Source organism: Chrysemys picta, chromosome 4 (assembly GCF_011386835.1).
Source record: "Chrysemys picta bellii isolate R12L10 chromosome 4, ASM1138683v2, whole genome shotgun sequence".
Lineage (NCBI taxonomy): Eukaryota > Metazoa > Chordata > Testudines > Emydidae > Chrysemys > Chrysemys picta.
The window spans coordinates 34,160,773-34,186,166 of record NC_088794.1 but is presented as its reverse complement, the minus strand read 5'-3'; the positions used below and the strand labels follow the sequence as shown (position 1 = coordinate 34,186,166).

At 45.2% G+C, this 25,394-nt stretch overlaps 1 protein-coding gene across 15 annotated transcripts in view; it reads right to left on the bottom strand.

Annotated features, from left to right (window-relative positions):
* Positions 1-25,394, bottom strand: part of TSPAN4 (tetraspanin 4) — a 716,150-nt gene that overhangs the window by 422,948 nt on the left and 267,808 nt on the right. Inside the window, exon 1 of one of the 15 annotated variants that reach the window (XM_042862179.2) lies at positions 3,632-3,697. The exons of the other annotated variants lie outside the window; for them this stretch is intronic. The gene's annotated coding sequence lies outside the window, so the exon portion shown is untranslated. Of the gene's footprint in view, positions 1-3,631; positions 3,698-25,394 lie in introns of those variants that run through there. 15 annotated transcript variants of the gene reach the window in all.

Genomic DNA, 25,394 nt, shown 5'->3' with positions numbered 1-25,394 from the left:
CTTCCATCTTGCATATAATCAACAGAACCATTAATTAAGCTCTAATTGCAGAATCTTTATCGTTGGTGATGCTTCGGACAGAAAGAGCCCAACCTGACACTCTAATTGCAGGGTAAGGGTACCAGGTAACATAGGAACACTTCTTTTACATCAACATCTCACAATGGAGTTACGCTGGCATAAAACTGGTATAACATGGTATCAGGCCCAATATCTTTTTTCACTGGGGAAAAACCAAGCAGTCATCAAAAGAATAAATATGGTACCCCAGGATGTCACTGTTATAGAGTCAGTTAGCAAATTAGAGCCCCATTATTTTAAGCTGTATCTAAACTAATCTTCATAATGCTACTCCTCGTTGAAGCATGTAAACCAAGCATAGCTGTCGCACTTGGGAGAAACAAGTTTCAGCATATGTATGGGAGTGGGAGAGGGATACTGTGTAGAATTGCAAAGCATAGTGCTGAAATCAAAAGCATTGCTGGTGCATTCTTCAAAGCAGCAGAAATCTAAGGTTTCTGGAAGGGAGACACATAATGTAACTAAATGCTTCTACTAATAAGATCTCAGGAAACAGATGATGATGGTGCACCAACAGCATTTGATGATTTTATGAATGCAGAGCATGAGTAGCAAAGTATGTGTGTCTTTTTGTAGCATTGCTTTCTAGGGCGTCGTTACTCTTTGTTTTCAGATATTGATATTATTCCCACAAGAAAACTTTGTTTAATGTTCATTAAGTTTGCTCTGTTCTGCTTAAATAGCATTTTCCTTAGCCCGTTGAAGAGCTAGCAAATACCCAGTTAAGGTCAACAAACACACTTCTGTTTCTCTACCCACATAGCAATCATGTAAAAACTTATCAACTCTTGCCTATTACTGTCCTCTTTCCACGACTCATTGTTAATACCCATGGCCCAGTAAACTACCACGCAGCCTGACCTCTGACATACGTAGGAGGGCACATGATGATATAAAAAGCAGGAAATAAATGAACATTAGTACTTTGCATTTATACAGCACCATTTCATCCTTACAACTCTCAGACATTCATTATGCCCCCAAAACCCTGTGTCCATTTTAGAGGCATAAATGGATTGGGATTTGCCCAAGGCAAAGAATTCTAGTTTCTTTTCTAACCACTAGATTACATAAACTCTCATAAATAATTAACCCAGTCCCTTCCATAAAGGATTTTGATGGAACAGCTGAGCCTGATGGTGTTGAAAGTTACAAAATCCAGCAGGGATTTCTGTCCCTCTGGGAATGTGCATCTCTAGGTCTGTGCAACTAAAGAAACTGCTCTTATTTCATTGAAACCGTTTCAAGTTTGCGGCAAAGTAGCACCACTGAATTTTACGTTTCTATCATAGGCCTTGAAGCCCACCCTAGCAGCTGTGGACTGGAATACTCTCCTTCTAGAAAGCATGCCAGGGATAGAGTCCCTGACCATTCAGAAACCAGCAAGTCAAATCAAAGCTAATTTGCATTCATAAATATGTATATTCGAACACAATATTATCTCTCTTACAAACACACGTCTTCCCTCCCTTTCTCTGTTTAGTGATTGTGACAGCAGGGAAATTATATACTGCAACTTCCACTCCTCCTCCTTTACATTTGTTCCTACACAGCTAGTTCCCATAGACAGGGATAAGAACAGAGTTAATTTTCTCCGCCCCCTGAAACTAGGATCCCACCAACGCATTTAATAGGGCTCAACATTTGAAATGGCACAGGGAACCTCACCAGCCACTGTGGCATGCAATTTTTTGTTTAAATCTTGCCTTTTTAATCTGGTTACACAGCCAGAGCAAGAAAGGCAATTAGGGTAAAGTGAGTAGATTATCAGATTGAAACAACAGGACATCTGACACTCCCTAGTCAGTGGAGAGTCCATTCCACACACTCACTCTCTTCCCTCCCCTCACAGGCCAGTGTTGCAGCTGCTGGCTGAATCCCAGGCTCTTGCAAGCACTATCTGCCAGGCCCAGTGGCAGTGCTGCCCTGGTACGGCCAGCCTCTGTTCGTAAACGGCTGCTGCAGCTGCTTTCCCTGGGGCTGTGGAGAATGGCACCCCAGACCCTGCAACAGCATCCCCCAGCTGGGTTGATTAGTGAGGGGAGTTGCTGAGTAGAGAATGGGACACCTGTGCATCCTGCTTTAAGGCACCAAGATTTCCCAGTCAGGGAAATGAGACCTGTTTTTTTTCCTGGGACAGACTGTCAAGTAGGCTGGCGTCTCCTTGACCATAAAGGTGCTGACAAACCCATCACCTCCCCTTGAGCCACACTGGCAGAGCTGTGTGGAGTTCCCCAAGGAGCCACAGCCCAATGTAACCTGAGGTAAATAAAGCACATTCCCCACTCTCAGTAACACACAGCTCCCCTCCAGACTTCCCTTCACCTTCATTTTCTTCTCTCATTCCATCTCCCCTGCTTCTCTTTCATGTCTGTTCTGTTTTGGGCCCCTCTCAAATTCTCTTGCTGAGTTCCTCCTTGCATGGTTTTAAAGACAAGCAGCCTTCCTTTGTGCTGTGGGGAGTGGCAGTGGACCCTCCACCTGTCCACAGCGCAGGGGGCCTACCGAGAGCAGCCCCCGGCCCATGTCCCCACCCCCGCACCCAGGGCAGGTGGGAATTCTGCGCCGCGGCTCCCCACAGCTGCCCACATGGCTCTTACCATGGCCGGCCTGTGGCTCCAAGGCCCCCGCCCCCAGGGAGCTGGGTCGGGGAGAGCTGCATGGACAGCTTGGTGAGCCAGCGTGGAGTTGCACACCCTCCACCTGCCCTGGGCCGGGAGTCCAGGGGGTGGGGACATGGGCCGGGGGTTGCTCTCAGTTCCCTCCCTCCCCCCGCACTACGAGCAGGTGAAGGATCCATGGGGCTTCCACAACTGCCTGGGCTCCCCAGCCAGGCTCCATGCTGGCCTGGCCAGGGGGATGGGGCCTCGGCAGGAAGAGGAAGGGGTTCGCCCCAGCGAAAAGTGGACAGGCCAGGAGCCACTGCCAGTTTTTTCTCCATGCTCCTTCCCCACTCCCTCCTCTGCTTCAGCATTTGCTCTCCTTGTGTATCCCTCTTTCTAAGAGAAAGATTCATCCATGGTCCCCCACTGGGCAGGTACTTGTCAAACACAGACATAAGACTTGCTCAAGAAGTACCCACCCGATGGCAACTAGTTAGGAGGAATTTCAACCTCTGACCTCAGTTCATCACTGCAATGACAGAATCTATCCTCATCCTTTCTGTTCCCCTAAATCTAGCAGCAACAACTACCACAACAGAGGAGTTTCGCTGCCTTATCTTGTACGCTCTCTTTAGCAGTGTGATTCCTTATATACAAATACAATTTCCTTTTCTCCCACCCCAGCAGAAAAAGGCACGAGGAAAATTGAAATTATACTGTTCCAGAGGGACCCTCCTTTTGTTTATTACCTCCCTCTTTAAATGCATTATTAGAGGTTCAGCATTAATAGTGGCAGTCCTATGCACTAGGAGAAAGTTTTAATTTTGCAGATATTACACTATTACACTACATTAATATTACATTACATTAACTTTACTGTACAACCCCGTGAGTGGAGGCACCCAAGGGACTTAGAAGCAATTAATATAGTTAGTTTATTTACTTACCTCTGACACACAGAGGGCATTCAAAGGCAACTGGAATGGTGTTTACCTACACAGAGCTACAGGGCTTCTCCAATATTGCCAATGAATATCCTGTACAAGGTTCACTGTGCTACTTAACTCTTTCAGGCAATGGAAAATGTGAAAACAGAAATTGAAATATCGACTTTAAAAAACAAAATCTTCCCTGCATGCAAGAATAAGACATGAAAGATTATATGATACAAAGCCAATTCTTAGCTCTCACAGGCTCCATATTTGTCAGCATTGTGAGAGATACTCAATAAAGGCTAACACCACCCCCTGTTTATTACAGACTTTTATCATGTTCCAATACAAGAATCTTAATGAAGATATAGTTAATGTTGGAAGCAGACATCATTTCAAATAAAACAACTTTATTAGAACATTGTAATTATAGGAAAAAATTCAAACATTTAAAAACCAAGTTATGGTTAAAGTTTAACAACAGAAGTGTTGGGGGGGGCGAAATCGGGAAATTCATAGTTTAGGTTCCAGAAACAATCTTAACTCTGAATATTTGTCAATGTTTATTCCCTGCCTGTCCATCTATCCTCACCTCACATCCAGCCATCATACTGCCTCACGCACATTTCCTGTGTGGACCAAAAACCTCAACTACCATACTGTAGAAACAGTTATGATACAAAGAACCAGACCCTACAATTTCAAGAGGGACTAGTGATTTGGGGTGATCAGCTGGAGAGACCTTAAAATATAGACTGTTTTTCAGAAAGTTATTGCATATTCGTCCTCTGAAAGTCACACCTCTTTAAGGTGTCTCAAGATGGGCATCCAAAAATGGAGGCACCAAAGATCACTAAATCACTTTTATACATTCGGGCCCAGGATAACACTTTTATGTAGGCTGAAAAAGATCAGGTGCAAATTCAAAGGAGTAATCACAGCCTATGGTTTAAAATTTAAAAGTTACATCTGAGGGTGAGATCAAATTGACTTCAGCTTCTGTTAGATGCTGGGGGATGAATATCTCATCATTGCAATCAAAACAGCGGGTACTAAACTATTACTTAATTAAAACCAAGAAACAATGGGAAGCTTCCTATAATGGGGTGGCACCTGCCTCTCGTAAGCACCCCCTTGGTTGAGTGCGTTCCTGCAAACACTCCGTTCGTGGAACAGACTGGCACGCACCTCTCTGAACTCAGCCCTTGCTCAGTCCCAGCAGCCAGCCAGAAGCTCCTTCTTAGCTCCCCCAGTCCCGGCCTGCATTGATCTGTCCATGATCCCGCTGCTCTTTCAGCCAGTTAGAAACACTGTCCTTTCTCTTCCAGCTCCAGGCAGCAACTAACTCTGTCTCTGCTGCTCCTTTTATTGGCCACTCATGCAGCCCCTCTGATTGCCTCCCCTACAGTCACTTTAGACCACTTGGAGGACTTCTTTTCTGCTCCTCTCTGGGACAGGGTGTGGCAAGACCCTGAAGCCTCTAACAAGGGGCCTCTGGGCCAAGCCTACCCCCATCACACTTCCATTCAGCTCTCTCATTGCAAAGTAATAAACAAAAACAAAAAAATCTCAGTGGCAAGAGATGAATTGACTGGTGATTTTCAGTCCCATTGAAGTGATGTTGGAATTCATGTGCCAGGAAAATTGCTGACATTTTTCAACAGCTTGGAAAGCAGGCAAAGAGATGAGAGATCTCACAGCACATCTTACAGATGTTAATTAATTAATCCTCATAACCATCTTGTGAGGTCAGGGCCAGATTCAAAGCCTATTGAAGCCAATGGAGTCTTTTCATTGACGCCAATGGGCTTTAGATGAGGCCCTAACTAAGAATTAGCACCATTTTACAGATAAGTAACATTTAGAACTAACAAAAAGATTAAATAACTTGCAGGTCGGGTTGGGAATAAGATCGACAATACTGGCTTCCTGTCCTCTGCTTTTAACCACTTAAACAACACTCCCACTATGTAGTAAGTGACTGGACTACTACCGCTCAATATAAATTTAATTTTCATAGAGTAGATTTACCCTTGTAATGAAAGCACATGAACACAAAAAATCACATTAAAAATGTTGCCATTAATCTGCTCTCTCTCTCTCTCACTCTCACTCACTTTCTGTCAATGTTGCAGCTTCTGTTTTAATTCCCAGTAAAATTTGATGGTTTGTTTTTATATTCTGAGCCTGGTTCAGTCTGATTGTTTTTCATTGCTGGATGCTCTAGTGAACCTCTGAAATCTGCTTTATTTCTTCTTTTAATATGGATATGAGCTGGCTAGAAAAGGCTCTTTGGGGGAGGGCTCTCTCATTTACATATCCTACTATTTTTTTTTCCTTTTTAGTGGTTATGCTGCATATTTTGAGCTCAAAGAAAAAAGAAAAACACCCTCTAAGTCAATTTAAAAAAAAAAAAAAAAAACCACACACACATTTGGATTCTTGTAATGAAAATCCCTGTGATTTAGAGGGAGAGGCGTAAGGAAATCTCATCCACATCTCATATTCAATGAAACCAAACCTGCTGCCCTGGAGGTCAATGGGAATTCTCTAATCGAGCCTAATTCTGCTTCCAACTGGGTGAAATTTTCAACACCTGAGTGATTTAGGCGCAAAAGTCCCCATTTTCAAAACTGACTTAGATCAAGATTTTCAGAAGTGACTGGTGATTTTGGGGGTCTCAAATGTTGATTCCCAACTTGAGATACCTTGAAGAGGCCTGATTTTCAGGAAGTGCTCTTTACCCACCTCTTTGAAAATCAGGTCCCTTTCAGGTGCCCCAAACTAGGCACTCAGATCATTAGTCTCTTTTGGAAATCTTGGCCTTAGGCACTTAGGAGCATAAACCCCACTGACTTTCAATGAGACTTGGGCTCTTAAATGCCAAAGAGCCAGATAGACAAAGGTATTTAGGCACCCACACACAGGTAGATGCCTAGCGGATTTTCAAAAGCACCATGTTAGGCGCCTAACTGCCAATGGGAATTTGGCACTTAACTTAGTTAATTGCTTTTGCAAATCGCATTAGGCCTCTATCTGCATCTTTTGGCAGATAAATAACTTTGTAAACCTGGCCGAGTCCCTTTGAAAACAGGACTTAGCTCGCCTGGTAGCTGTGACAGAGCCTGTGTGCCGCTAGACCCTTTCAGTCCTTCCTGAGTGCACCCCAAAGGCCTGACTTTCTGCACCTCTCTCAAATCTCCCAGTCCCACCACCCTTGCACTGGATCTCTGGGTGGCGGCCCCCCTGTTTACCAACCATGTTACTATGACAGCACAACTAGGTTTGGCACCTGTAAGCCCTTTTCCTCTGGAGTCTTGTGACCAGGGAGCTGTTCCAGTGACTTACAAACAGCTTCTTCAAAAGAAAGCATTATTTATTCACCCAAAGGGTATGTAGCATGCAGAGCAAAGGCTAAAAACAAAGCCCAAAATGCATAGTTCTCCTTACACAAACACTAATCCTTCCTTGCAAGCTTTGGTAAGTTGCATTCACCTCAGTTATCTCCCATTTCTGGTTGCAAAAGACAGAATGAGTTGCTGCTGCCTGGTCTCTGTTAGAGATTTCACCTCCTGGGCAGCTGCTGACAACTCACTCCCCCTTCCAGGTTCTATGGGGCTCTTTAATAATGTATAGCTTTTCTATCTCCATGTTTGCAGCCTTGGCACCCCAGCTGGGTAACTCTGCCTGGCATCTGGAAACCAGCATCTTCCCAACTGATGGCCCAGCCACTGTTATCTTAACCACTTCCAAAGGATTTACTCCAGGTGTCTTATCTTTGCCATTCTTTCATTTCCTGTTTCTTTCCCTCCTGACAGCCTCCTTTGATTTAACTCCTGGCAGTCAGGCAGGATAATATCACACAGGTAAACTGAGGCACAAATGCTTTTCATAAAACATAATTCACATATTTCTGTGAGTCTCCACAGATATCCATTGGGAAATGTCACAACATTTCTCTTTCCTTTTTTTCTTTAACATCTTTAAAGGATAATTCCTGGGCAGCTTGAAACTGAAAGCTGTTTCCAAGGTTTGTTGCCCCTCTATAAAATGTGCTCACTACTGCATCAGAGAAATTGCTCGTTAGAACTGAGCTCCTGGCTTTTATTTGTGTTTAATGAATAAACAGAACTGAAACAGTGTGTAAACATTAAAGCAGAAATTAAAACAAATCTAGTGGTGACTCAGCAAGCCACCTTAACCAAAAATATTAAACCAAACAAGACATAAACCTTCCCACAGTAGTTATACAGACTGACTTCAATGGAGCTACATCAATTTATACCACCTGAAGGTCTGGCCTTCCATGTTAAAAACAAAGGACTAGAAGTTTTACTGAGTATACCCAGCTTTGCTGGAGATAATGCTAGAAGTAAAACTGCTGAAGTGGCCAGTCCCAACCATGGTCTTATATAAAATTTAGGATGGATTCTATGATGGCTTTCTTCATGACAGATATTCCAAGCTTTGCTCAGGAACAGGAAGGGTTCTTGCAAGGGGAAATGGAAGTTTATTTGGCTCATCAATTATTGTTGATCAGCTGCATATTAACAGGGGTATTTAGTCGCATACCTTTCAGCTTGCCAAGGCCTAAGACTGGGACTCAATGAGAAATGAAGCGCCAAGATGGGCAACACAAAAGAATAATTCAGGCAGGAACACTGTGGGATTCTTTCAATTAGTGTAAAAACACTTCCTGTAGCTGCAGTGTCATCAGATGTCATTTCTGATGTAAATAACAGTCAATAATAAAAGTGGAGGGACGCTGTACTTCTGCATGGAACACAGATTACTTTGGGGAAAAGATCAGCACTATCCCTTGAAAAGAGAAACATGAGAGAGATTTCCAGCAGGAAACTAAACAGTAGTGCTAGGAACATCTCTCATAAGGGGAACCAAGCTGAAACCATCCAATTCATTTTTTCACTGAGAATTCGCACTTTAGATGATCCTGGGGGGCCTACTCTCCTTTGCAGAATAGGAGTAAGTCCCATTCACTCCTGCAGAGCAAGGAAAGAGGGCCAAGGATCACAGAGCTGACACAGCTGCAGGCTTTGTTCTCTATAAACATCAAACTTCAATGCTATCACAAATGCCGTGTTGCAAATGGCTGAGCAGAAGTGCACATCTCCTGGTTATTGTCCCATAACATTAAATACAGTGAAATTACAGCACACTTATGTATGACACTTCTGAGCTTGACATTTTCATTGCTAATGTCACCCACAGCTTAAGGCAATTTTCCCATAAATCAGGCAGGATTTTTGTTTTCCCCCTTCCCAGACAAGGTTAGAAGTCTAGGAGTTCTATTTCATGATACAATGTCAAAATTGCCATACACCCTCCACGTTCATTTAATAATAAATAAATTAATAAGAAGAAGATTCTTTGTTCTGGAAGCCATAAAAAATGCTGATATTGAGCCAATTTATATTAAACAGGTGTCCTCCTCACCTCACTAATGACTTGGTACTAATCTATCTTGATTTCTTTGCTGGGCTTTTTACTTTTATAATGCAGTTACACGTAAAAAAAACTGATTAACTAAGCTGTGTACGTTACAATTTATTTCTGAGAATAATCCTGAAAATGCGCACACTCAATCTCTCGGTGTGTTTCTTTTATTTCAAAAACAATTCAACAAAACTGCTGACCCAGGTTTTTCTCTTTTCTCTGGGGGAGAATGCAAAGAGGAATTAAGGTGTAATGACTCTCCAGTTCCCCAGCTGACACCTTGTGATCTAACTCAGCCAGCTAATAATAAACCTGGGTTTATGAGGCATAGAGGTGTTTTCACACTTCAGTCCCACTCCATCAGCTTCCACATCTCTTCCTCTGCCACTGCAAGAAAAGCACTCTTTTTTTAAATAGATGGCTGCGACATGGGGCTGTGTGAGAAGTGGGCTCTCAAAAAAGATATTAAAATAAATGAATAAATAAATAAACAACATGGAAAGAGGGGGAAAGGACAGAGCGCGATGGCTGATCTGGAACTTTTACTGCACAACACAACATTGAAAATGGATCACACACGCCCCTCCTCCCAGGAACCGCAATCTTTCATGTAACCTGCATTGCACTCCAGCAGGATACAAGCACAGAGACATCGCTTTCGCTGTTCCTTCCATGAGACTCCTCTCACATGTGTGTCAGGCACTGAACAGGGTACCTGACTGCGCAAAGGAATTGTGGGTAACACTACAGAGAGACGACATAACCCAGTGGTTAGGGCATTAGACTGGGCCCCCCATGAGATCTGGGTTCTTCTTTTCCTGGCTCATCTGCTCTCCTGCTGTGTGACCTGAGCAAATCACTTCTCTTCTCCCTGCTTCTGTTTCCAACTTTTGACTCCTAAATTTAAGGTAAAATTTTCAAAAGCAGCTAGTGACTTAAGAGCCTAAGTCTCATTTTCAAAAGTGACTTAGGTACCTGAAAGTTAGTGGGACCTGGGCTCCTAAGTAACTTGAGTGCTTTGGAAAACTTTGCTTCCATTTATTTAGTCCAGGGGTCGGTAACCTTTCAGAAGAGGAGGTTACTCACCCTGTGCAGTAACTGACGTTCTTCGAGATGAGTGTCCCTGTGGGTGCTCCACTCTAGGTGTTGGTGCGTCCCTGCGCCTTCACTCGGAGACTTTTCGTAGCAGTACTCGTACTGGCCACACATGCGCAGAGGCTGCCCCCCGCAGTGAGTCTAGGATAATAGTGCGCATGCGTGGCCAATCTCCTCAGTTCCTTCTCTACAACGGAGGCTACCCCAACTCCGAAGTAGAGGGGAGGAGGGTGGGTAGTGGAGCACCCACAGGGACACTCATCTCGAAGAACGTCAGTTACTGCACAGGGTGAGTAACCTCCTCTTCTTCGAGAGAGATGTCCCTGTGGGTGCTCCACTCTAGGTGACTTAAAAGCCATGTATCTTAAGGAGGTAGGGACTTCGGATCTGATAGGAACGCCGTTGATAGTACAGCCCTGCCCAAACGTATATCAGATAGAGGGCCTTGAGTAAGGGCATAGTGTTTAACAAAAGTGTGCTCAGAGGACCAGGTAGCTGCTTTACAGATATCAGCCAGGGGAACTTTGCGTAAGAATGCTACAGAGGCAGCCATAGATCTAGTGGAGTGTGTTCTGATGCCGTCTGGAGGTGTAACTTTCTTCATCTGATAGCACAACCGGATGCACTGAGAAATCCAATTCGAAAGTCTCTGGGTAGAAATAGGTGTACCTCTGGAACGCTCCGTGATGGAAACAAAAAGTCTGGAAGAATTTCTAAAAGGTTTGGTTCTATCCAAATAGAAGGACAAGGCCCTGCGTACATCTAGTGTATGCATTGAGGCTTCGAGCGAGTTCGCATGTGGCTTCGGGAAAAAGGTTGGTAAGTGAATCGGCTCATTAATGTGGAACGAGGAGTGTACTTTAGGAAGAAAATTGGGGTGTAACCTGAGGGTAACCTTGTCTTTGAAAAATATCGTATATGGTGGGTCTGCCATAAGAGCTGCTATTTCTCCTGCCCGCCTGGCGGAGGTAATTGCCACTAAAAATGCTGTTTTCATCGAAAGGTGTAAAAGGGAACACGTGGCTAGGGGTTCAAATGGTTGTTGGGTTAGGCAAGAGAGAACTAGATGAAGGTCCCACGGGGTGGTGGGTGGTTTTATGTCTGGGTATAGGGTTTGGAGTCCCTTGAGGAAGCGCTTGGTGATAGGATGAGCAAATACGGAAGTACCCTCAATTTTGTCATGAAAAGTTGTAATAGCAGCTAAATGGACCCTGATGGAACTGGAAGAAAGGCCGGATTGCTTAAGGTCCAATAGGTAGTCAAGTATGAGCGGAAGAGGTGCTGACGTGGGACTAAGTTGTTTAGTTGAACACCAGTGTGTGAATCGTTTCCACTTACATAGATAGGTGGTGTGAGTAGATTGTGTTCTGCTATGCAGGAGCACTCTTTGAACTTGTTCAGAACAATCTAGTTCATTTTGGGAGAACCATGTAGGAACCATGCTTTGAGGTGGAGCATGGATAAGTTGGGGTGGAGAAAACGGCCGTGTTGTTGTGATAGGAGGTTCAGAATGAGAGGCAAGGGGATTGGTGGTCGAATGGACATTTTGGTGAGAAACGGAAACCAGGGCTGTCTGGGCCATGATGGGGCAATTAGGATCACTTTGGCTCCATCTGTTCGTATTTTTATCAGGACCCTGTTCAGAACCGGTATCGGGGGAAACGCATACAGTAAGTTTTGGTGCCATGGGATCATGAATGCGTCTCCCAGGGAATGTTTGCCTAGCCCTGCTCTGGAGCAAAAATTGGGACATTTCTTGTTTTTTGCAGTTGCAAAGAGGTCTATTACTGGGTAGCCCCAAATGCGGAATATGTCGCGAATGATGTGCTCGTTTAATTCCCATTCGTGATCCCACGGGAAACGTCTGCTTAGTTCGTCCGCTGTGGTATTCATCACTCCAGGAAGGTAGGCCGCTGATACCCGGATGTTGTTCGCAATGCACCAGTTCCAGAGTTTCATAGCCTCTGTGCACAGGGACTGGGATCGAGCTCCCCCCTGCCTGTTCACGTAGAACATGCATGCAATATTGTCTTTCATTATGCGTACGTGTTGGTTCTTGATCAGTGGTAGGAATTGACGGCACGCATTGCGAATGGCTCGAAGTTCTAGGACATTTATATGGAGAGAGGTCTCGGTTGAAGACCAAAGCCCCTGGGCTGTGTGGTGAGACATGTGTGCACCCCATCCTGTCAGAGATGCATCGGTCGTCAGTATGAGGGATGGAGCCTGCTGAAGAAAGGGGACTCCAGAGCAGAGGTTGGAGTGAATTGTCCACCACTGTAGAGAATCTTTGACTCAGGCAGGTATGGAGAGAGTCTTGTTTAGAGGGTGCACATTCGGTCTGTACACTGTGGCCAACCACGCTTGGAAGCACCTCATATATAGACGTGCATTTTGAACGACGGAGGTGCATGAGGCCATGTGACCTAGTATTTGTAGGCAGTCCCGGACAGTCACCTGGGGACTGTTGCGAATCCTTGTGGCTAGTTGACTTATAGAATTGAAGCGAGCTGGTGGGAGAGATGCCAACCCCGTCCGGGAGTCGAGGTATGCCCCTATGAACTCCAGATGTTGGGTGGGGTATAATGTGGATTTGTTTTTGTTTACTTGCAGGCCTAAAGATAGGAAACAATCGATGGTAAGCCGTATGGATCGGAGAGCTTCGTCGAACGTTGAAGCTTTGAGGAGGCAATCGTTTAGGTAAGGAAATATTACGACCCCTTGTTTTCTGAGGTAGGCTGTAACTACGGCTAGGATCTTGGAAAAAACACGGGGGGCCGTGGACAGTCCGAAAGGGAGAACCCTGTATTGGAAATGTGTGGAGCCGAGAGTAAAGCGTAGGAATCGTCTGTGGGATGGGTGTATAGTCACATGAAAATAGGCATCCTGTAGGTGGAGGGCTGAAAACCAGTCGCCCTGCTTCAGCGCTGGGATTATAGTGGTGAGAGTGACCATCTTGAACTTTGGCTTTTTGACAAATTTGTTGAGCCGCCTGAGGTCGAGGATTGGTCGCCATCCCCCATTTTTCTTCTCTGTTAAGAAATAATGGGAGTAAAAACCCTTCCCTCTGTGTCGTTCTGGCACAGTTTCTACTGCTCCCAGTTGAAGGAGATGCTGCACTTCTTGGAAGAGTAGTTGCTCGTGAGATGGGTCCCTGAAGAGGGATGGGGAGGGTGGGTGGGTGGGAGGGAGGGAGAGGAAGGGGATGGCGTATCCAATTGTAACTAGCTCTATGACCCATTTGTCGGATGTAATTTTCTGCCATTGATGAGAGAATGGTCGTAGGCAGTGTCCAAAGATAGGTGTGCCGGCTGAAGTGGGAATGCTGTTTTCTAAACCCTTGACCAATGCTTCAAATCTGCCTATTAGTTGGAGGGGGTTGCAGCGCCCCTGTAGAATTAGGACGACGACGCTGGAATCTTGGTCTTTGGCGTCGTTGTTGCTGTTGTTGTTCCTGTGGTCTATAGGAGTGTTGTGAAAATGTGAGGTAGCGTGGTCGGTGATAAGGTTGATATCTATATTGTCGTCATCTGGTCGCAGGTGGCTGGAGGCCTAGGGACCGGAGGGTTGCTCTTGCGTCCTTCATCGAATGCAGCATGTCGTTTGTGGTGGAGGCAAAAAGTTTTTCCCCATCGAAGGGAAGATCTTCAATGGTGCTCTGGACCTCTCGAGGGAAGAAGGAGGAAGAGAGCCATGAACCTCGTCGCATGACCACTGCTGTGGCGGTCGACCTTGCTGCAGTGTTAGCTACATCGAGGGCCGCTTGGAGAGCGGTGCATGATATGGTTTGTCCCTCGGAAACCAGAGCTGTGAATTGTTGTTTCTTCTGTTCTGGGATGTGATCAATAAAATCCATGAATTTATTATAGTTTTTGTGGTCATATTTTGCAAGGACTGCGGTATAATTAGCTATGTGAAATTGTAGCGTCGAGGATGCATATACTTTACGGCCGAAGAGGTCCAGGCGTTTACTGTCCTTGTTGGCTGGGGTGGAGCGGGCGTACTGTTGTTTGGCCCTCTGGTTTGCTGTGTCCACTACCAATGAGTTTGGCGCTGGATGGGTAAAAAGGAATTCAGAGCCCTTTGAAGGAATGAAGTACTTCCTGTCCGCTTGTTTACAGGTAGGTAGGCTAGTGGCTGGATTCTGCCAGATGGATTTAGCGGGTTCTAAAAGGGCTATGTTGATTGGTAATGCCACTCTAGAGGAAGAAGAGGGCTGCAAAATGTCTGTTAGTTCATGCCGTTGTTCAGTGACTTCCTCTAAGTTAATTTTCAAGTCACCTGCAGCTCTTTTAAAGAGGTCTTGGAATTTGGCATAGTCATCCGACGGGGTTGGAGGAAGGGGAAGTAAGGCTTCCTCAAGCGTTACGTCGGACTCTGCTGGAATAGGAGCAGGACTCAGTTGCTCCTGGGAGTGTGACGGTGCTGCCTGGTATCTTATGTCACTGGCAGGTCCGTCACGAGGCAGTGCTAAACCGGTGTTGCGCCTGGTCGAAGTGCCGTAGCGCATGTGTTCTCGGGGGTACGATGCCCATGGTGCCCAACATTGCCAAGGTGGTGGGTAGGGCATAGGTGTTGCCATCCAAGGGTTCACTCCCCATGGGGCAGGATACTGAGGACAGGCTGAGGTCGTTTTTTTGTAACCCCTGTTGATCTGGGTCTGGGAGTCTTGAGAAGGAGAAAAAACTGCCTGTGGATCAGTTTCCTCCTCACTGGAGGAAGGTTGTTCTGATCCTGAATCCAGCATTGGAGAAAAACAGGCATTTATCAGGGGAGACTGCAGAATAGGTGAGACCAATAGATCTGCTGTCTGAGTGAATTGAAAAGGGGAGGCTCCTGCATGAGGTGAAAGCTGCAGAGGAGGAAGTTGCCCTGAGGGAACATTCCTCTGAGCAGGGGGTTTTCCTTTGATCTCCCTGTCAGCCTGTGCTGCGATTGCCGGTGCCGTGGTAGGTGCCGGGGGGACATCAGCCCGCACAGGGTCAGGCAAGGCTGGAAATGTTGGCACCGTGTTCGTCTCGGTGCCGAACGGTGCCATAAACGAGGCAGGCAACTGAAAGCCTGAAGCCTCGGCACCGGAGCTTCGCGCCGCCGCCGCAGCCTGATGCGGCTTTCGTGCGGTGCCGGAGGAGCCCGGCTCTTCAAAAGTGCTGAGTTGAGGAAACACAGGCAGGGAAACTGTTGACCTGCCTGAGGCACTTTTGTGCCTCACCAACTTCTTTGCTGGAGAGGGCTGCCCCTTTTTTGTAGCTTTCTTCAGTTTTTTTGAAGCAGGGGGGCTGTGGCGGGCAGTAGAGCTGGAGTCGGCTCCTGGGTCTGAAACTGACCCGATAGACTTCTGCAGGAGGAGCAGTTTCAGTTTAAGCTCCCTGTCCTTTCATGCCCTGGAACTGAGTTTGGTACAGTGGGCACATTTTGGGGGAATGTGTGTTTCCCCCAGGCATTTTATACAATGAGAGTGGCCATCAGAGAGCGGAATAGCATCCTTACACGTAGCGCAGCGCTTAAAGCCTGTGGAGCCAGGCATGGTAGAAGCGGCTGCGGCTGAGAGAATTTTTTTTTTTTTAAACAGATAAAAGAACTAATGAGCTACACTAACAAGAACTGACAACAAACTAACTACTAGAACAGGTAATAGTAACAAAGTGAGGGATTTCCTAACGAGTCTGCTGAGCTCCGTCTCAGGCCGGGGACGGTAGAGAAGGAACTGAGGAGATTGGCCACGCATGCGCACTATTATCCTAGACTCACTGCGGGGGGCAGCCTCTGCGCATGTGTGGCCAGTACGAGTACTGCTACGAAAAGTCTCCGAGTGAAGGCGCAGGGACGCACCAACACCTAGAGTGGAGCACCCACAGGGACATCTCTCGAAGAAGAAGTGGTGTGCTGAGTCTTCATTTATTCACTCTAATTTAAGGTTTTGTGTGCCAGTAATACATTTTGATGTTTTTAGGTCTCATTCTAGAAGTCTATAATATATAACTAAACTATTGTTGTATGTAAAGTAAATAACGGTTTTAAAATGTTTAAGAAGCTTCATTGAAAATTAAATTAAAATGCAGAGCCCCCCCGGACCAGTGGCCAGGACCTGGGCAGTGTGAGTGCCACTGAAAATCAGTTTGCGTGCCGCCTTCGGCACACGTGCCATAGGTGGCCTACCCCTGATTTAGTCTGTAAGCTCTTTGTAGAAGGGACTATCCCTTACATCACCTAGCACAATGGGGCCCTGATCTTGGCTGGGACCTCTAGCTGCTTTTGTGAAAAGAATCATTTCAAATCAAGACTTCAGGAAATGTTGGTCTAGGTAGCAGAGCAGAAGTAGAGAGATTTTTATGTGGAATCACAAAACATTATCATTATTAACATTATCAATTTGTATTGTGGTGGCAACTAGGAGCCTCAATCATGGACCAGGGTCCCATTGTGTTCCTATGTTCCTATGTCTATGCTGTGAGCTTTCCCTCCATGCAAGAAAAGTCCCCTTAATGGAGAATTTTTTTTTAAAGGAGCTAAACACAATCTAGCAGCCCAAGAGCCCCTCCTCTTCCTCCTCCCAACATGTGTATCTCACTTCTGGGTTCCACTGAAGTCTCAAGCATCACAGAATTTGGTGTTCCTTTTGCTCAAAGTTAATGCCACATGTCTGACAGTTGGTAAATTGAGTCTCCTTTGTTTCCCGTGCTGGATTTCTCGCTCGTTATCTTTCCGTTCACTGAAAAAGATTGCTTTCAAAATTGAACTTGTCAAGTCAACCGGTTCTCTTCTGAACGATTGCAGGAATGCATGCTTTCTGAATCTATTTATTTCTGTTTGTTTGTTTCTTTGAGGCACCTTGAGAGTGAGTGCGATGGAAAAAGCAGTGGCAGCCCATTCCCACAGAAGATGACAAGTGGGCTGTGTACTTCACAGTAAAGCATAGCTGTGTAGGTATTTAATATGTATACATACGAACACATATATCTGTATCTACAAACACCTATGCCTGTCATTACCACTCACAGAACAGATGTTAGCAAATCTGAAATGAAATCAGAAAAGTAGATGAAGTGTAATAAAGACCAGTCAGTGAGATAATTGGATGGAACTTCTGTTGCCAAGTCAAGGATTTATACTGCAGCTTCTGTGCTATTCAGAATATTGAGCACAACAGGACATGAGAAGAATACAAGAGCTAGGAACTAAATTACTAAATTGCCAATACTTCACCATGATTAAAGGATTCTGTCATTATATTCTAAAGCCTGCATTGGAAGATATAAAAGTTACCTTTCCCCCTGAGAGCAAAATTAAAGGCAACATATAGTACAACTACCAGTAAAAAATTTTTAAAATGCAGAACTTTTTCAGGATGGGGAGAGTTTGGATAGGTTTATAGGTCAAACATTCAGATATTCATGGTAACAACAGGGATAGATCTCAGAATCCCCTACTCTGCTTTTTAGAGCATAAGAACAGCCATACTGGGTCAGACCAATAGTCCATCTATTCCAGTATCCGGTCTTCTGAAAGTGGCCAATGCTAGATGCTTCACAAGGAATGGACAGAATAAGGCAATTTCAAGTGAGCTACCCCTGGCAGTCCTGTCCCATCTTCTAGCAATCCGAGGCTTAGGGACACCTGGAGCATGAGGTTGCTTCCTTGATCATCTTGGCTAATAGCCATTGTTGGACCTGTTCTCCAGGAACTTACCTATTTTTTTTAAAGCCAGTTATACTTTTGGCCTTCACAATATCCCCTGGTGAGGAGTTCCACAGTTTGACTGTGCACTGTGTGAAGGAGTACTTCCCTTGGTTTATTTTAAGCCTGCCGCCTGTAAATTTATTCGGGTGACCCCTAGTTCTTGGGTTATGTGAAGGGGTAAATGATGCTTCCCTATTCACTTCCTCCGCACCAGTCAAGATTTTATAAACCTCTATTATATTGCCTCTTAGTCATCTCTTTTCTAAACTGAAGAGTCCCAGTTTTTTTAATCTCTCCTTGTATGGAAGCTGTTTTTAGCTGCTAGTGGTTATTTTTATTACATGGGAACACAAAACTATAGATGACAGTCACCTTGGACCAAATTCAGCAGGTTTAACTTCCACCGATTTCACAACGTTCACTTAGCCCAAGACTAATTGTTGTCAGTTTCTTAGCAATGAAAGGTGACTTATTGCTTGATCCAACTCCCAACTAAAGTAAATGGGGTCTCTATTTACAAATTAATTAATTTTGGGTGCTCAACTTAGGACACCTTAAAGGGATTTGATTTTAAGAGGGCAAGTGTTTGGCACTTTCTGAAAGTCAGGTCCCTTTAAAGTGCCTCAAATTGGACATCCAAAAAGTCACTGTCTCGGACATGCATCAGACAAACTGCTTCTGCACTTTCTCTTCCCCTTCCCCTAGTTGCTTTTCAAAATTTAAGCCTTGGAATCTTCAGTAGATTTTGAAAAGAATCAGGATCACGCCCGCACAAAATTTGGACAGGCTTATAGGTCAAACGGTTTTCGTAAAAGATTTCTCCATCCAGGTTAGTTCATGGGATTATAAATGGCTTGGTTCTTCACGTTTTCTTGGTTTTGGTTAAAAATAAATAAAACCAACAGAAATGAAACTAGCCCTTTCACCCTGTGTCAATTTTTAATAAGTCAATGTCCAGCATGTTAACTTCCTGTAATGACAGACTGAGCATGAGCTGGGTAGCTAGCACACTGATGGCACAGTGAGTGTGGTTTGCTCCTGGCCTCTATCCAGGACTTTACATTCATGGCTCTCTGGCTTAAGATGAGAGAGGTTATAGCCTTTTGATATTACATGAGGGTTTTTGTTTGTTTGTTTGTTTGTTTGTTTAAGATGTAGCTACAAATTATGGGTCAGATCCTGAGCTGGTGTAACATGGCATTGCTCTATTGATTTCAATGGAGCGATGCTGGATTATCTCACTTAGGGTCTGGCCCCCTATTTGTTAATGATCTGTAATGATAGCTTGCTTTCTGTATTTTATCAGTGGCTGCACTGTTTCATTTTCAGATGGTGAAGCACCCAAACAGACGGCCCTTTCATCAACTGCTCATCAGGTGTGAAGCACGCTAGTTATTTGGATCAGCATTGCACTTTGTGACACATGTATCATAGCTTATAATTAGCATAAAGAAAAGAGGAAGAGGAAGTCACCTTAGTTTGTAATTATCTATTTAACCATTTCACAGCTGGTCCAACATGTCAGCATCTGTGCTGCCACACCCTACTGCGTTCCCGTAACGCGGTGGGTGAATCCCTGACTACCAAAAATTTGGCAGCTGATGCCAACTCTTAAGGCTTCTCAACATGCCCCATCCTATCCAGGTTCTTATACAGTGCCCATCACCATGGTATCCAAAAGGCCTCTTGGCATTATCAGGAGCACACAAAGATATATTAATTTTCTCTCCCCCAGTCAACGGGATGGTAGTTGGGCCCTGACTACTGCACTGAATAGTGAACCTCAGTATGGGGCTCTAAAGGTTCTCAAAGCTTTTTGGAGTTCATGTCTGAAATGAGCCTGACCTCACACAAAGTAGGATGCCAACTGTAGGAGCACACAAGGTGATGAGCCAATTAACTATAGCTACCAAAGTCCCTCCTTCCACACCAGGAGGTAGAGAGAAGGATAACATCCTACATTCCCCTCCCAGATGCTGGGAAGAAGGCATGGAGAGGAAGGGACAGGAGAGGCACAGAGAGAGAAGAGATATTGGGCCATGCCCTGTTCCCACTGAAGCTTAAATCGGTGCACTGTTCCAGATACCATCAATGATCATTTCCACTGGTTTCAAGCAGCTTATGGCACGGAGACAAGCAAGTGTCATTCAAATCCAGGGCAGTCAGTTCCCTTTGAACTTCACCAGCTCCCTTAGTAGAAGGCACTGCCATGTGGAATCAGAGCAGGTCTGTTAGGTTTCAGCCAAGGGCACTTGTACACACACACACAAGCCAGTGCAGCTCTAGGCCAAGTGAACATCACTGGTTCACTAGAACTGCAAACAGTGAACCAGAAGACAACAGACGTCAAATGTTCAGTCATGCCTGAAGAATGTAGGGGAAGGGAGAGTACAACACTGTAAAAGTAAGGCTGTTCATCAGTTCTGGGCGGATCCTTTGATGTAGTAACATTTAGACGCCACTACGTGTACTGCCTCCGCGAGTGTGGTCCAGTAGACAGGACCCAGAAGCCTGCCCTATTCCTGGCTCTGACATTTATTGTGTGACTCACTCTGCCTCCTTTCCCCTCTCCCTTCAGCGGCGCTGGAACAATTTTTATAGTGGAGGTGCTGAAAGCCATTGAACCAAACTGCAAACCCAGTACGTGATGGAAACCACTTCAAGCCAGGAGGTGCTGCCGCACCCCCAGCACCGCTAATTCCAGCATTCCAGCCCCTCCATGTATAAAATGGGTATAATAATACTAACCTACCTGACAGTGGAGCTTTGAAGCTTAATTAATCTTTGAGATCCTTGGATGAAAGGCATTCATGAAGTGAAAAGGATTGGCAGGGTTTTTCAGATGAAAGTACTGCTACTCTGATCTATGCTACAAGCCATATGACGAGTGCCAGTTACACTCACCTACCCGTGGGGCCCCTGGAGAAAAGAGTCAGGAGGCCTGCAAGCTGGCAGCATTACTGAGCTCCGCCTCATGCAAGAACAAGGTGCGCTGTGGTTGCAGCTGCCCTGAATAAGCAGCAGAGCCCTTCAGCTAAGGAAACTACTGCTATCAACTCAGTGTTCAATGGGTGACGGGGGAAGCATTTGCATAAAGTCAGAGCAATTTAACAAAACAACAACAAAATAGATGAATGAAGCTTTAAACAAACAGCTCCAGATTTCTTTATATAGAAACACACCTGTGATGGCCTTTGGCGCTACAAAAACATGGAAAGCTGACAGCATGTACACACACACACACACACACCCCAGCAATTGTCTAAGACAGGCTGCTGTGTCTGAATAAGATGGGCCATATTGCCTATGGATGTAAATAGATGGACCCCCATCAGTTTCCACAAGCAGAGAATCTGGCCCATCAGATCTTGCTGGGCATTCCTATTAAAAATGACCCTATTTCTATTTCAGGTCTGTCTTTGCTCCACTTTTCATCCTCTTTGTTTTCACTCCTTCTCCTTCTGGTATTTCAGTATTCTCCCCTTGTCTGATTCTTTTATCTCCTTCCCATTCCATTCTTTTCCATTAGACACGTCTCGCCCTCTTGCATCCTGCTTCGTGTAACACATTGCTCTCGTCTCCTCTTATCTTCCGAACCAGAAGATCTTTGTCTGATTCAGGAGACAGCCTCATGTTTAAACTATATTGTTGTGAAAGGGAGAGATGCTGCGGGGGGCAAGAATGGATGGAAAGGCAGAGTGTGTTTAGAACTGGGATGTGCATTTTTTACATTATGTGGAAAAAGTGTCGTTTGCTATTGCCAACTTCAAAAAAAGTGATAGGACATTATGAAGAACCTGGCTGTAGATATTTCAGGACAGGTCCTCCGCTGATATAAGTAGGCAGAGCTCTACTGAAGCTGTACCAATTTCCACCAGCTCCAGAACAACTATTTATGTAAATTTCCAAGTGTGGAGAAACCTTTAGGATCTGGCCCATCGTATAGAGAATTCCCATCATGTAGAGAAACACCCCACAGTCAATTCTCCGTCTCTGTATTGTTGTTCAAAGCTGCCTGCTACTTCACCTTGTTTGCTGCCTATCACGTCATCTGTGTTACAACATATGCTCTTGCTGCCATAACAACAAACACGATGTTCATTGTATTGTGGGGGGTTGGCAATGGGCAGGGCTATAGGGTTATGTAGTTTCCTTTCCCCAAACGCCCCATCTACCAAAGCCTTACACACTGGCTATCGTAGGTTGAAAGAGGAAGGGCTCCATTTACCACACCAGCTAAGGAGGAGGGGAAGTTGTAAGATATGCATCTTCCCCAAGCCAAAGAGAGGATAGGGAGCACCACCTCTTGCTCCCCCTTTGCTTTAACCCATCACCTTACAGCAAAGTTTAAAAAACTGATGTCCATTTTTAGATTAGGCGGAGCATAAAAGTAGTACTCATTAAGCACGTATAAGCCGTGCATAATAGTAGTATCCACCCAGCCATGCATAACAGTAGTATCCACTAAGCATGTATAAGCCATGTGTAAGAGTAGTATCCACTAAGCACTTTTCTAATGAAGCTAGACTTAAAATGTGATAGGGACACATCATACAAAAGTCGTTTTAGAAATCCTTTTCTTCTTGACTGGCCAGCCAACTATATGATAAACTGGTTTAAACAGGAACTGGGCTTAGGGCCTGATTCAAAGACCACTTAAGACAACAGAGTCCATTTGACTCCGATAGTTTTTGGATCAGGTCCTTAAAGAGGTTCCTATTCAGAGCCGTGAGGCCAATACCAAAGGGAAAAGAAGGCTCCCATCTCCTTGCCATTCCAAGTCTACAGTTCCAGCCCACTTTCAGTCAGATAGTGGAGGCAGCATTGAAGGATTAGTGGCCATAGATTGTTTTGTCACGGGGCTAAGTTGAGACCACAATGCAGCTACAAGCAAGGCAGCTTGACTCAAAGTCTGTCCTAGGCCACACCAATCACGGTAGCTACCTTAATTAATGCCATGAGCAACACACCATCGAGGGGGTTGCATCTGGATGGGGCCATGGGTGGGAACAACTGATGCAGCCCTCGAGCTCAATCTCTAGTGAAGACACGGCCGAAGGGGCTAGGGGTTTCTTTGATTTTTCATGTGTGTTCAGCAGAACCACACTTCTTTGGAGGTTAGCAAACTGTTTAAAGAGCAGGCAGCCTCTCCTGCTACTAAATCGATGTATTTCTGCATGGATGGGGCAAAGTCAGCCCAGACAAATTGACCAATGTGTGATTTGGGAGGTGAGGTTTTAGAATTCTGCCTCTTGGTGCTCTCCATCTCACCTCTCAGCACTAGGGCACAGATTTTCAAAATGGCTCATCACTCACAATTGGGGGATGGATTTTTAGAAGAGCCCCGCTGCCATTTGGGCAACTAAATAAGGGACATTTTTCTAAACATGCTCAATATGCAGCCGCTCTTGTGGTAACACCAAGAGCCAGATTTTCACACAGCACCCAATGTGTACCCAACATGTTGAGCACTTTATTTAAATGTATAAATGGAAGCTAAGCAGGAGCGGCGCCAGGGTTTTTGGCGCCCGAGGCGGGGGTTCTTCCGAGCTCCCAGTCGTCGTCAGCAATTCTGCGGCGGGGGGGTGCTTCCGCGCTCCCAGTCTTCGGGGCACTTTGGCAGCGGGTCCCAGTGCACGGAAGGACCCCCTGCCGCCGAATTGCCGCCAATGGCAGCAAAATGCCGCCCCGTCCCCCCAAATCCTGGTGCCCTACGCGACCGCCTAGGTTGCCTAAATGGAAGCGCCGGCCCTGAAGCTAAGCACCCACGATACTGGACTGATTTTCTTCTCCCTTACATTGGTTTTACATCAGTGTAACTCTGATGACTTCACTGGAGTGCTTCCTGATTTATACCAGTGTGTGCAAGAATAGGATCAGGCCCTCACCTGTTGACTAAATTTTTTTTTCCATCTGTATGAAGAAAAGTTGTGATACAGTTTTCACTTTTGGATACTTTGTGGGTACTGTGCAGCTTTCAGATCTGCAAAGTGAACTGGGTTGCTAGTTTCTGTCTCATTCTTCTAGAGGCCCTGCCGAGACACACACAGGTTTGCTAAATGGAAAAAAGAATCCAAAAAGCAAGCGTTGACCATCATCTCTACCAGTACCCAGTTGTCTTTGTCTCCAATCTCCCTTTATCCACCCAGCACTGAAACTGTCTGTCACCATTGCTTTCTACAGCCTGATTCCATCATCATTATATCACCATCGCTGCAAAATAGCCTGACTTCAATGAACAAGTTGATAATGAAATCAGAAATCAGCAGACTCAAAAGAATTGTTGAAACTGTTCATAATTAAAAACAAAGAACAATTCCCCCTCCTCTTCCCCCCCCCCCAAAATGAAACCCAAAACTATAGCAGCGTGCAGCAGTAGGTAAAGGTGTGTTTGGATATCTTCACAGCAGCAATACAAGTGAGGGGATCAATCCAAAAAAGAGATGGAAGTAAGTTCCCAATTCAGCAAGGTATTTAAGGACGTGCCTAATTTTAAGCATGTGAATAGCCCTAGTGAAATCATGTGCTTAAAATTAGGCATGTGCTTAAGCACTTTGCTGGTTCAAGGCCTAAAGTTTCCCTTGCCTTCCCCCCCCCCCCCCCCCGCCTCCCCGAGGAAAGAAAGATTCTCTAGTTGCTGTTGAGTCACCAACGCGCTGACTTTGTAGACTGCCTCAGCTTCAACAGGGTGTGTCTTTACTGAGCTCTCCATTTTACAAAAAGTTCAACACGAGAAGTGTAAGTTAGTTTATTTATAGAATCAGTAGTTAGTAAATTTGTGCCCTCAGCATTTGGGAGATGCATGCCTTACACATCTGGCAGTTGCCAGTCAAAGAGGGAAAGCCGGAGATGAGAGTTTTTTAAGGCCCTGGGTTAAGACTCTCAAGCAAAATCCTTCCAGACCTAAGAATCCCCGCAACATCCAGTGCACTTCAACCTGGCCTCCACGAATAAAAACAAACAGCACAGTGCATGTAAATGAAATAAAATACTAAAAATAATGCTACTAATAAAAAAATCCACATGCAACATTCCTCCAGTGAGAAGGTAGAAAGATGGAAAGAACTGAATTCACTATTGGAAAATGCTTAGCTACTATGACAGGAGCACAGGGTAAGAACCACAATAGGACTGAATTCTCACAGCCATTAAAAAAAGAAAAGGGAAGAGGGTGGAATTTGGGAAATGATTCACTTTGATGGGGCCCCTATTAGATATTTTTCTCAATCAGATTGGCGCTTTCTAGGTGAGTTTCAGATGTTATAACCGGTTTTGCCTGCGGAGAGACTCAGAGTATGGGTTGTAGCCTGCCAAGGACCTCAGTGATGCCTGGTGAAATCAAGCCTTGGTCATTTTAACAAGGAACAGTATCAATTCCACACATCACAAGGGAAAGGAGCCAGCTGGAGCTCATTAAATGTGTTGCATTTCAAAATGTTTACAATTTGCTGTTGTTGCAATGTAATCAGGCGCAGACTCACCCCTGCGGCGCCTCCTGCTGGTCGTCTCAGGAATTAGCTCACCAGTCACTGGAGCGCCCTTTGCAGGC